Source organism: Hippocampus guttulatus, chromosome 5, assembly GCF_054856545.1.
Source record: "Hippocampus guttulatus isolate MCC_2025c chromosome 5, RoL_Hgut_1.0, whole genome shotgun sequence".
NCBI lineage: Eukaryota > Metazoa > Chordata > Actinopteri > Syngnathiformes > Syngnathidae > Hippocampus > Hippocampus guttulatus.
The window spans coordinates 4504452-4516852 of NC_141265.1; the positions used below are offsets into that span (position 1 = coordinate 4504452).

General features: G+C 41.9%; 1 long non-coding RNA gene across 1 annotated transcript; it reads right to left on the minus strand.

The window, feature by feature from the left end:
- Positions 1-651: 651 nt before the first annotated feature.
- LOC147204704 (uncharacterized) lies at positions 652-11482 on the minus strand. Its single transcript, XR_015100996.1, has 3 exons — positions 11348-11482; positions 3249-3336; positions 652-1465 (listed from the first exon to the last, which is right to left on the minus strand). It is a non-coding gene; the product is annotated as an uncharacterized LOC147204704 (long non-coding RNA).
- Between the last annotated feature and the right edge of the window lie 919 nt (positions 11483-12401).

Sequence of the window (12401 nt, forward strand, 5' to 3'; positions counted from 1 at the left end):
AACATACAAATAATTAGCTGAGAAGGCAGTCTGCCAGATAATAAGCATGAACTTTCAGAGATAAGTGGGGTACATGCATCAAGGTCAAGGTCATCTTTATTGTCAAATATGCTTTATGTAGCACAGATGATATTTCTTTCCCCTCAATCCTCAGTGCAAACATGCTGTGCTTTAAAACGCACACAGCTAAAGATAAAGATAGCAACTACACTGTATAAAAAGACATAAATACGTAGATCTAAACAATATAAACAATGGCACTTGTGACTATTGTAGGTTAAAGTGAGGTAGTGCATTGCGCAATACGCGGATGTCAGATGCTGAGGGGAGGGTCACAGTCTGTGACAGGAGGCAGGGGTGGGGTAGAGGCGGTGGGGGGGGGGGGGGTGTTGCGGGCAGAGCAGGGAGGGAGTTGAGTCTCCCGGCCGTCTTGTGGAAGAAACTGTTCTTGAGCCTGATGGTTCCAGCACGGAGACTCCGCAATCTCCTCCCCGACGGCAGCAGGCCGAAGAGGCTGTGAGACATCTTAGCCAATTTTTCAAATGTGAGATACCACGCATATGAGGATTTTTTTTTAAATTACTGTGTGTGTGTGTGTGTGTGCGCGCGCGCGTGTGTGTGTGTGTGTGGTGTACCGGAGATGGCCAACACAGCACACCAGTATCTTTCCAAATCACACCAGTATTTTCCAAAAACTGAGCCTTTGCTGACTTTGAATAGAAGGCTGGGAAAACTTTCAAACTTGGCCCGATTGTCAGTATGTGTGTGAAAATGCAACAAAGCTGTTCTGTAACTAAAATTGGGTACACACAAAACAACACTTTCATAATGCGTGTGGTGTGCTGTATTGGGCATCTCAAGTACACCACACACACTACTGAGCGGTAGGTTTTCTCGTCATGTATGGGGTCTGTCCCAAAGATATTTGTGTACCCCACTTTATGAATCAAGTAGAGTGGTTGGAAAGGTTGCATTGCGTTCATTTTAATCATCTGCTTTTAAAATAGAAGTTAGAGAAAGTGATTGGGAGAATGAAAGGAAAACTGAGGGCAAAGAAAACAAAATGACAAGCTGTTGGCATCCGGTCTGTCAATAATTATAGCGAGCATGTTGAATCTGTATCCACATGGAATGAAACAATGACAACTTGCAACACAGCCTTTGTTTTCAAGTTGCATCCTTCATCATTTTATCCTCTTTCAACACATAAAGACCGTTTCAAAGAACTATGTTCACTTCAGCGGGTGCTTGCTGAGAAATGAACCGCATTACCCATTTTGTGGCAGAACTTCAGCATGTTACACCTTCGTGGTCCAGATGTCATTCTGAGTCACTACAAAGTCTTGTCTGTTAGGCAGACATCGCAGAGTTACTCTGGACAGCAGGTGTGCCTGACGTGCAGGACACGGGGATGGCAGACCAAATGAGGATGAACGGGACTGCAGCTGCTATGGATCAACGGGGTCTGGAAATGAAACACACACCGGAGTGGTCCAATGGTTTGTGGTCTTTGAAAAAAAAACCACATTTGTACATTGCATGTCTCTGCACAAGGAAGACATTTTGGTGTCCATGTTGCGTGCGTGTTTGTGTTCCACTTGCTATCATTTCTTACTATACTGTGGGTATGCATTTACACAGCAAACATAAGGATAGAGAAGGAGGGGGGGGGGGGGGGGCAAATGGGGTGTTCAAGGGACGAGACAGTACCCGTTACAACTCTGAACTGACTCTCGTGCTAGCTCATTTGGGGTTTAATTGGTTTTCTTTCACATGTGAAAAGAACATGGTTCCAGGCTTGCTCCAGATGCCAAGCTCTGTTGTTCTGTTGCACTAGATGAGGAAAATGGAATTCTCTATTCCCATGCCTTTTGATCATGTGCTTTTGCAGACTCAGTAGGATGTTGAAATTGCAGATAATCAATTCATGTTGTTTTATTAAAAAAAAATAAAACATGTATTGATAGTGTCTTGGAAAACAAAAATCTAACTACTCATTTTCATAACCAATATTGTCCGCTATTTTTAATTATGTTCTGAGTCATTTAATTGTTTTAACTTTATAGAAAGACTGATTGCAAAATTTGCATATCTGACTCAATAAATTCCTTTTTCTCAGAATAATGAAAATGTATTAGAAACGATAGAAAATCAGCTCTTCATATAGTAGGTAGACTATACATCCTTGATTTGTTTTAATGTTTAAACGCAGTATGTCTTAATCAACTGCACTGTCTTTTAATTATTAATCAATACTTAAATCACGCTGTGAAAAACAGCGTGACTTAGGCCTTGTTCAGACTGCCAGCCAAATTCCGATTTTTAGCCCATCCAGATTGAAACTGGCCCTTTTGTCGTCTGAACAGTCACAAACCACATTGAAATCTTGCGCGGCTGACTGAAGTAAGATTCGGGAGGTAGTTTCATATGGGATTTGGACAGGATGCGTCTCAGTCTGAAGAGCTCCAAACGAAACAGTCGGTTTTGACTGCCCATGACGTGACTCTACTTGACGGAGAGGTAAATCCCAGTGCGCCAGAACAAAGAGCGTCAATGGAGGTGTGAAGCAATAAAGAATGGAGCACATCAATGAATTGAAAACCTCAGTCCCCGGACAGAGGAAATGCACCGCCTTACCCCTAAATCTGTCGGGAGATAGCTCCATACAAGCGAAGCTCGAGAGCATGTACAGAAACGAGTGCTTTTATGAAAGTATTTTGTGTTGTTCCACTGTTGCAATTAGAAGACATCCAACAAGACGTCGTCGCTACAGCAACCTCTCATATGAGTCAATCATATGGTCGAATTTAAACGGAGGCGAGTCCGAAAAATTTGTTCTGTTATTTTGTCAATGGTTATTTTGTCTGCAATCATTTTCTGGGAAATAATTTGTCTTGCTCAGTCATGTAACAAGTCTAATTGTGATAAACTATTATCAGACAAGCAAAACAGATTTTTTTGGACATTGCTTGATATGTTTTTTTTTCTTTCTTTTTTTTTTTTTTACATTGCCTGAAGCTTGAAGTCTGACCTTCTCCCCTCTTTCACACACTCCCACTCGCCTCACCTTGTGCCGCCGGGCACTCATTATTGAAGCCCCTGGCATTGCCCATACCTCTGCTTAGTGTGTGTGTGTGTGGGGGGGGGGGTTGTTTGTGGGGAACAAAACATGGTTACTGGACTTGACGTTTTTGAGACACTGTTCAGGCGAGGAGAAATGAGGTTCATATCAATGGCGGTGGTCTCACATAGCACATTAGTCAACGTCTCCTGCTGGCCATGTGAGCATCAATGCAGAGCAGCCCCAGGGTTCACACCACTAGCTCCACTGTCCTCCTGCAAAAGCCAACCCAGGCAAAAATAAAGCAACTTGAGCTGTGCATAAATCATTAGGAACATTTGTTACTTTGAGTAATTGCGCTACATTCATCTTCAGAACTTTTTTTTCCATTTGTCAGCTCCCAGAGGCTTCGTGGTGTCAACTATACACGCCTACTCTGCCATCGACTTCTCGCTTATTGTATTGCAAAATAATGCCTTGTAATGAACACTGAGAATATAAGCATGTGCCAAAATATATTTTCCAAGAATATAGCGACGGTAATTATTTGGAATCTCTCAGTTGAATGTACTTTTTATTGCTCAAAAGTTGTGGCTCACGTGTTTTAGCTTGCACATGATGGATTGTTGAACATTCTTCGAGTCACACTCCCGAACGCTCAAAATTGAATATACAGCCCTGAGAGTAAATCCTGATAAAATCTAAATGGACTACTTTGTAGCCGATGGTGGCAAACACAACTTGACAAGCAGGGAAGCGGCCACACTTTAGGAAGGCATCTATTAACACCAATTGTAACCTCCCTGCTTTACAACTTGTCTCCAGCTGTTCGCACCCTGCCACCTCCATTCAGTGCTGTGACACACACATCTTTAACACGTTGTTGTCTGGTGAAGACACAGACTTCTACGTATACTCACAGCACCAGGAGCTCTCCAGTCATCAAAGGATGATCAAATGACGTATCTCATGACCCCCCCCCCCCCCCCCCCACAAATGCTTCTTTTTACCCTGAAGTAGTGCGATAAAACAGCGTTATGTCATCCAAACAAGGAGAGAAGACTGGAGGAAAGAGACAACACACATGACAAAGGCGACAGAGGCAATCAGGCTTCTGACCATGCTGCACCTATTTTGGTCTACATATGTTTCAGTTCATAAACGTTTTGACACTTAAATATGGTAAATGATCTCTTAGGACTATTAGGACTTGTCAAAGATTCAAATGTAGGCCATAAATGAGGTCTTAATCTCTTATTACAAGTTGAAAATATGAAGTGTCAAGTCTCAAGTACAACTTTATTGTTGAAATAAAATATAAATAATAATAATAATAATGAGGCATTAAAACAAGCAGTTTTTCATGATGGGCAATTTATATTGCATATCTGCTTGTAGGTTTTTTTATATACAATAATTTAAAATACCTATTGAACGACAAAATGTAGCAAGACATGAACAAGTAAAACTCCCCATAAAAAAAGCCATATCGACAGCAAAAATCTCTCTATAAAAATTTGCACCAAAAATAATACCATGAACACTGATCATTTCCGCTAACATAACACGAGGCATGTCAACCAATATTTTAGACCACCAAAGTAGCTTACACTTTTGCGTTTTCCTTTGTGTGCAATCATATTGAGATTATTTCAAATAATAAGATACAAATATGAACACATTTGACGTATTTAGTGAGTGCAGTCCTTTGAACTATAAGGTGACTCATCCAGTCCCAATTTTATGATTGCAAATGTTCAAGCAAATGGCAATTGTTCTGTTTTCATATCAGTGTATTTGAGTTGGGCGGCCCGGTAGCCCAGTGGTTAGCACGTCGGCTTCACAGTGCAGAGGTACCGGGTTCAATTCCAGCTCCGGCCTCCCTGTGTGGAGTTTGCATGTTCTCCCCGGGCCTGCGTGGGTTTTCTCCGGGTGCTCCGGTTTCCTCCCACATTCCGAAAAAACATGCATGGCAGGCTGATTGGACGCTCTAAAATTGTCCCTAGGTGTGAGTGTGGGCGTGAATGGTTGTTCGTCTCTGTGTGCCCTGCGATTGGCTGGCAACTGATTCAGGGTGTCCCCGCCTACTGCCCGAAGACGGCTGGGATAGGCTCCAGCACCCCCCGCGACCCTAGTGAGGATCAAGCGGTTCGGAAAATGGATGGATGGATGGATGTATTTGAGTTACTGAGCAAAAGAAACAGCTGCCGAGATTGAGACCCACAAATGGCTGGGTGGCTGCCGCTGACAGGTGAGGATGTCTTTTATCAACAGGTGTGAGGAAGCCAATGAAGATATGAGGATAGATAGCGCAGGCAGGTGTGGGCGAGAGAGTAATAAGGAGAAGAAAAGGGAACGACAGGCAAGGAGTGTGCCCAACCGCAGCCACATTCTCAACCTGAAAACATCCTTTCAACACACACTTCTACACCCCGCACACGGACACACAAGTTGCAGAGAGGAGGCTGCCGCTCCAACTCTTGTGTAATTAGTGGACTCCAAAACATTGCAGCTAACAAGAACAAATGACGGTGAACACACTTTGAGGTAGACCTGAAAGTTTCAGGATGCATTACGTTCTCACACACAAAGCGGACAAATGCATTCTTTATCATGCCAACGGTGATTAAATGCATTCATGTGAAACTAACATATTTTATTTTTCGCAAATTTAATAGATATATTAGAGCTCTCAACTCACAGTGTGTCACTTCTTTGGTCCGGCTGAGCATTTATTCACACTGCATTTGTTGCAGTTAGTGCAACCCTGATCAGAAAAGGTCGGAAGTACAGCAGTGCCTTACGATACGAGATGACCGTGCTCCTAACTCAAAAAACACTTGTAGCGGTACCTCAAATCGTCTTTCCCCATTGAAAAGAATTGAGATTTCATTAACTCATTCCAGACACTCCCCGCTACCCCAAACTATAAAGGTTTTTGTAATGTGTGATTTAATGTGCCAGAAAAATGCACTTGATAATATTTTGCTTCATTATGACATCATTAAATAGAACTTAAGAATTAACTGGTTTTGTCACACTTTTTGCTTCAATTCAATGGTCATTATGCTGCTTCATCCGGTGTGCACACCTTGGCCACCTGGGGGCAGTACAATATATCTATCCATCCATTTTCTAATCTGCTTATCCTCAGAAGGGTCAGGGACATGCGAGAGCCTATCCTAGCTGTCGTACACCCTGAACTGGTTGTCAGCCAATCGCAAGGCAAGCATAGACAAACAACCATTCATACTCACACATACACCTAGAGACAATTTAGAGTGTTCCATTAACCTGCTATGCATGTTTTTGGAATGTGAGAGGAAACCGGAGTACCCGAACAAAACCCACGTAGGCACGGGGAAAAGCTCCACACAGGGAGGCCAGAGCCCAGATTTGAAGCCAACATTCTCTGCGCTGTGAGGCAGACGTACTGACCAGTTGACTACTGTATCGCCCAGTACAATACAGACATACGTATGTACTGTATATGGAGCCAGAGGAGACATCACATGGCCTCAGCAGTATTATTAGTTGTTCTTTGCAGAAGAAAAATAATATATGCCTATGAGTGTTGCTATATAATCTGTGGAACCATGTAGTCCAGTCCATCCCTTGTCGGCACACAGGCACCACAAACGCAACCAAAGGGGAAAAAAACCAACAACAACAAAACAGATATACACACAATAACATGCACTGCGGGGTTATTGGCGAAATAAAAACTATATGAGACACATGTCATTAAGGTCTGTGAGAGTGATAAAAGTCTTTTGATCCAAAGAGTGGAGTAGGAGTGTGTCAGCAATTAAAAATATATCATTAAAAAAAAATAATTAAATACTAACATGACATAATATAAATAACAAAACTATTTACACCAAAGGAAGTGTCCATGCTGCTGCAATGTCTTTTTCCATGGTGCATTGTGGAGCAAAAGATGTAAAAACAATAATCATTGAAATCATATTTCATTCACCCTGAATGTATTTGAAAAATGAGCTCACATCAGCAATGCTACACATGACCCCTGGAGCAGGGGTCAACTCAGCAATTCAGTGTTCGATGCCTTGCTCAGGTACAGGCGTCAGGGTGGATGGACCATTACTGGCTCCAACTCTGTCTGTACATGCTAACAAAGCAGACTTCTGGACCCTCTGCTGATGGTCAGCAGCCACGGTTATCCCATAATGCCTGAGGAAGTGTATTGAAACTGAACAGCTTCACTGAATTGAAAGTAAATTTTCGTTGAGGTTGCTGCACCAACCAGTCTTCCCTGATTGACGCCCGATGCGCGCTCTGTTCACTTAATGCTAATATTGACCAAGATGAAAGTGACCTTTGCAGCTCAAAGAGAACGTTGAAACTGTCTTGTTTTTCAACTCAGCGTCGTCAATGTTTGGCTCACCTGGTGTATCAAATGTTTCTCCCCAAACTAAAACAAGTACAATTAAATCATGGCTCTCTTGTCACGGGCAAATGTTTCTCAATTATTTTCTGTTACTCGGTCATAAAAAAAGCTAAATCAATTTGCTTGAAAGCAAAGCCACTGACCGTAGTGAATGTGCATTTTTACAATAAAAAGCATCTTCCCCAGGGTCTCAAGCGCACCCCCTGGCGAGCCTGGAGAGTCTGAAAAGTCAAAATTACATTTAGATAAAAAAAATTGTTTGTAAACCTAATTCAGCATTAAATCAATTTTCCATCACCAAAAACACATAGGCTGTGTTAAAATGGGCAGACTATTCCATTACAGGATTACACCATTTTGTAGGTGTTTCAAAATGTGCAGGGAGCGGGTTTGGGGAGTCACCGTATACATGTAATACATGTACGTATTCAGGATACCAAAAAATGTAGTTGTATTTCGTTAGAGTACAGGGGAAAAAATTACAATTTCAATGCCAACTGAGAGGCCAATGACATGTTTGTTTATTTGAGCGCAACAAGTGGATAAATTGTATTAATACATCTAGCTCAATGGGCCGCTCACACGGTCACTGCTGAGACGGGTGTACAGCCAGGAGCAGGTGGGGGCGGCGAGGGGGCCGGGGGGTGCCTATGTTTTCACGCAACGATTTCACGCATCATACCCACGCAGGTGGGTATGATCTTCAACACAATATACGCTGATACTGTCATGAACGTGGTGATGGAGGACCCCAAAGAGCAGGCAGGAGGGAGGAGCAGGATAAACTTGACAAAATGTATTCACAAAACACTGAGAAGACTACATGAAGAACAAAGACCTGAAAACAACAAAAACCCATGGCTGACACAAAAACAAGGTGAAAGCAATACAAACAAAAATCCATGGGCAGTAACACACTAACAGAAACACTGACATAAACAATGACCTGACACATAGTGGTCGGACCAGGAGTTCTTTTAACAGAAATCTACTAATGACATGATGATCAACAGGTGTGCCGATGTAGCAGGAGCCCTACAGAGCCACCTGTTGGTCCTGAACAGATCAACTGTGACAGATACAAGACCATCTATTCTCTTGACAACTACAGTGATCCCTCGCTATTTCGCGGTTCGTTTATCGCAGATTCGGTGCATCGCGGATTTTTTCAAACATATTCATAAATTCTTTTTTTTTTTTCATATACATGGAGTACAGTACTGTATATGTTGCTCTATGTGACTCGCTGTTGTTTTGCAGCTTCTCACGGACTGTTTGTGGACTTTTTGCGGACTTCATTTTTTTTTTTTTTTAACCTGTATATGTTATTTGGTCCTACACGGATTTCCGTTTATCGCGGGTGGTTTTGGTCCCCATTAACCGCGATAAATGAGGGATTACTATACTATGAAAATCCTAAAAAAAAAAAAAAACAACAACAACCTTATGGACATCTTTCATTTCAAGGGGCAGGATAGATACCGGTAAATTAAGATCTAAAGCCAAGCTTCCTGTTAGCTCTGCCAGATGGGCATCTTGGCTGTTGTGATGAGTTCAAGCTGGCTTTAGTTCAGTAAACGAATGCTGTGCCCGTCCCAAAGGAGAAAGGGCTATCTCTCCGAGTTCAGGTAGTGGAAGGGGGCAAATGTTGAGGTCAGCTCCTAAACCTGGAAAAGGAAGCTAATCCAGGGTTAAAGAGGGTCACGGTGTTGACTGAGATTTCACATGGGGACTTGGGTTTTTATATCCAAAATCTTCATTAATAGACTGCACCTGGGCCCGAGGCCAATCCTTGGGGAACACTCTCATGGTCATCACGAACATGCATTGCCAGCCAGGCCCTTAAATCTGTCGCCATACCCTTACCCTCCACATATGCATCCTCCCCTTGTGTTCTATTCTTTCTTTCAGTTGGGGTCAAAACAAAGCCACGATATGAAGCCAATAAAAACAGGAAAGGGATGAGATAGGAATAGAGAAAAAAAAACTGAGACCACATCGTTTCATTTAAAAAAAAAGTTGAGCAAATGCTACCTGTGTCCTTTAAAGCGTCCTCGGGAAATATACTGTATAGCATAAAATGCCAGTATATATACACATACATATATATATATATATATATATATATATATATAGAGAGAGAGAGAGAGAGAGAGAGAGAGAGAGAGAGAGATGATATGGGAGTGGGCACACGTGCCCATGGCATTCGTAACTTGCTCATATATAAAGGCACCATTAATGCTGAAATGTATGTACAGGTTTTGATACCAAGCCACATTTTGTTTATGTTACAACAGTGTGGCATTGTAGCAAAAGAGGGTAAAGTACTAGAAAGTAGACTGACCTGCCAGCACTCCAGGTTGATTGGGAACTCCAAACTGTCCCTAGCTGTGAATGTGAGCGTGAATGGTTGTTTGTCAATGTGTGCCCTGCAGTTGGCTGGCAACCAGCTCAGGGTGTACCCCACCTGCTGCCCGAAGACGGCTATGATAGGCTCCAGCACGCCCACAACCCTTGTGAGGATTGGAAAATGGATGGATGATTATAAACCACATTTCCCAGTAGACTGAGCTGATTCTTGATGTGAGATGCCAAATTAATCTGATCAGCTATTTACGGTTAAAAGAAAACATTAAAAAAATACAATAAAGTACAATCAAAAATACAAATAAAAAAGAGAATAAACAAACAGCAAACAAATAAAAAATACAATAAAAATATGTATCAGCACTTAAGGACTAATTTTCCTTCATTTGATCAATTTTGTCTCTGAAAAATATCTGTATGTGTCACAATTGGCTGATGGAGGAGCTACTTTCGAAACAGCCTTCAGCAAGTTGACTGGCTTGACATGGATGTACTCAAATGACTAAATCCAACAATAAATCTGAATGTCAGATACGCTATCTTTGTTTGTGACTTTGATCAACAAGTGATCAGTCATGAGAACTTAAACTTTACAAAACATTTTGTGTGAGGTGTACAGTACATGATTTAAACATCATTTCTTGAGGCGTCCATAAGTATCGATGGAGACTATCTTAACTATCATTTTACCCTCTCTGCAAGACACGCTTCCCTTTGGGACAACAATGTATACTGAACTAAACTAAACAAACTTTGTGTAAAAGGCTTCTCATGGTTACATTATAGCTTTGCCAGTGTGTAATGTGCCTTACATTACACTGTAATACCTTTTTTTCTGTTGCTAAAACCACATCTAAACATCAAGTGAGACTGATTGTGGAATTTAGTCAAATATGTGCTAAAAAGTGAATGATTTAATTGGCGTTCCAGTAGGATTGTTTTCTGCCACACCATATGTGCTACAGAGAGTTTGTTTACATCACCGAGCCTAACAACTCAGTTATTTGGAGCAGCCAGCAAGCGCGGCCATGGCGTCCTGCAGCTGCTTTGTCCACTACCCCTGCCTCAATCTGTGTTCTTGTTACTGGTAGCCTTACCACATTTAAGTGTGACAACGTACGATTCATAACAATAAAAGCAAATTGGCTTGATGGCATTTATGTAGAACAAACTAAATTCACTGTGAGACACCTCAGACAGACACACACATGAAATGAGACTATACCGAAAACACACGTGAGTCCCTCAAACGCAGCGAGGCTCAGATTTCAAGCCTTGTGGTCTCCTAAATATATATCGAAATACACATCAGGCTGTGTGTCACTACTGTTTACATGGAAAGTGATTTATGGGGCTTTTTTAGCACGGAAGAGGAAAGGGTTTAACAGAGAAGGTCAAGTAAATAAGGCCTTTAAATAAGCACCCAAAAATGCATTAATGAGGATGACTATTTATCTTAGGCAACGGCTCATATGATATAAGATTGATATTTAAGGTCCATTTCTTACCCGATGCACATTTGTGTACATTCCGTTGTTTTGTGGATTGTTCAGAAGGTCTTCCTTCACGTGTCAATGCCAGTCATAATGAACATGCTGTCAAATAAGGCAACTTTATGACATTGTCAGATGTCTTTATTCCCGTATCCTGTTTTCATATGACACATTCTTTGTGCTGGATCTTGAAGAGAACAACTGGTCTGACCGGTATAGGTTCTATTTTCATTGTAATGTATGTGTGTTGCTACGGCGATTGCGCATGAGTACATTTTGGGTCCCCTAGCTCTGTATTGTCAAAACATGACGTTTTGAGTGAATGTGTCACTGGGGAGTCATGGTGGCATATTGTTAGGAAAGGTAAAGGAGTGAGATAAAAATCTTGCACAGGAAAAAAAAACCCTCACTTTGTGTCATCAGAGCAAACTGTGTTGCTTTTCACATGACAGATTGTAAACTGAGCCTTTTTTGGGGGGTAAGGGTGCGGGGGTAGGGTCAAAAGACAAACGTATCAAGCCAAAATCTCCTTTGTGGAAGCTGTCAATTAAAAGTCCAATGATGCCACAGCGACTGCTCACACGTTTACACTTGTTTTTCAAGAACAGTGTGCAATACATGACACGTGCACTGTACCTTAACGCACAAGACGAAGAGATCTCACTTTCATTCAGATTTGTGGCAAGGTTTCTCATCCACCTTTGATGAAAACAACTGGGGGAAAAAAACATCACATAGATAAATAAATGAATCAGTTTGGGATGCAGGGGACTGGGAATAATGATGACTGGCGGACCCAGGAAACAGCTTTTTTCTTTCAGGTCGAATTAATATTTTAGTTGTTGTCATGCATTAAAAACAAAGGTAATGACCTGTTTTGAAAATGTGTCATAATAATAATCATAATAATAATAATACTCAAAGTTCCAATACTCCATCCATCCATCCATTTTCCGAACCGCTTGATCCTCACTAGGGTCGCGGGGGGGGCGCTGGAGCCTATCCCAGCTGTCTTCGGGCAGTAGGCGGGGGACACCCTGAATCGGTCGCCAGCCAATCGCAGGGCACA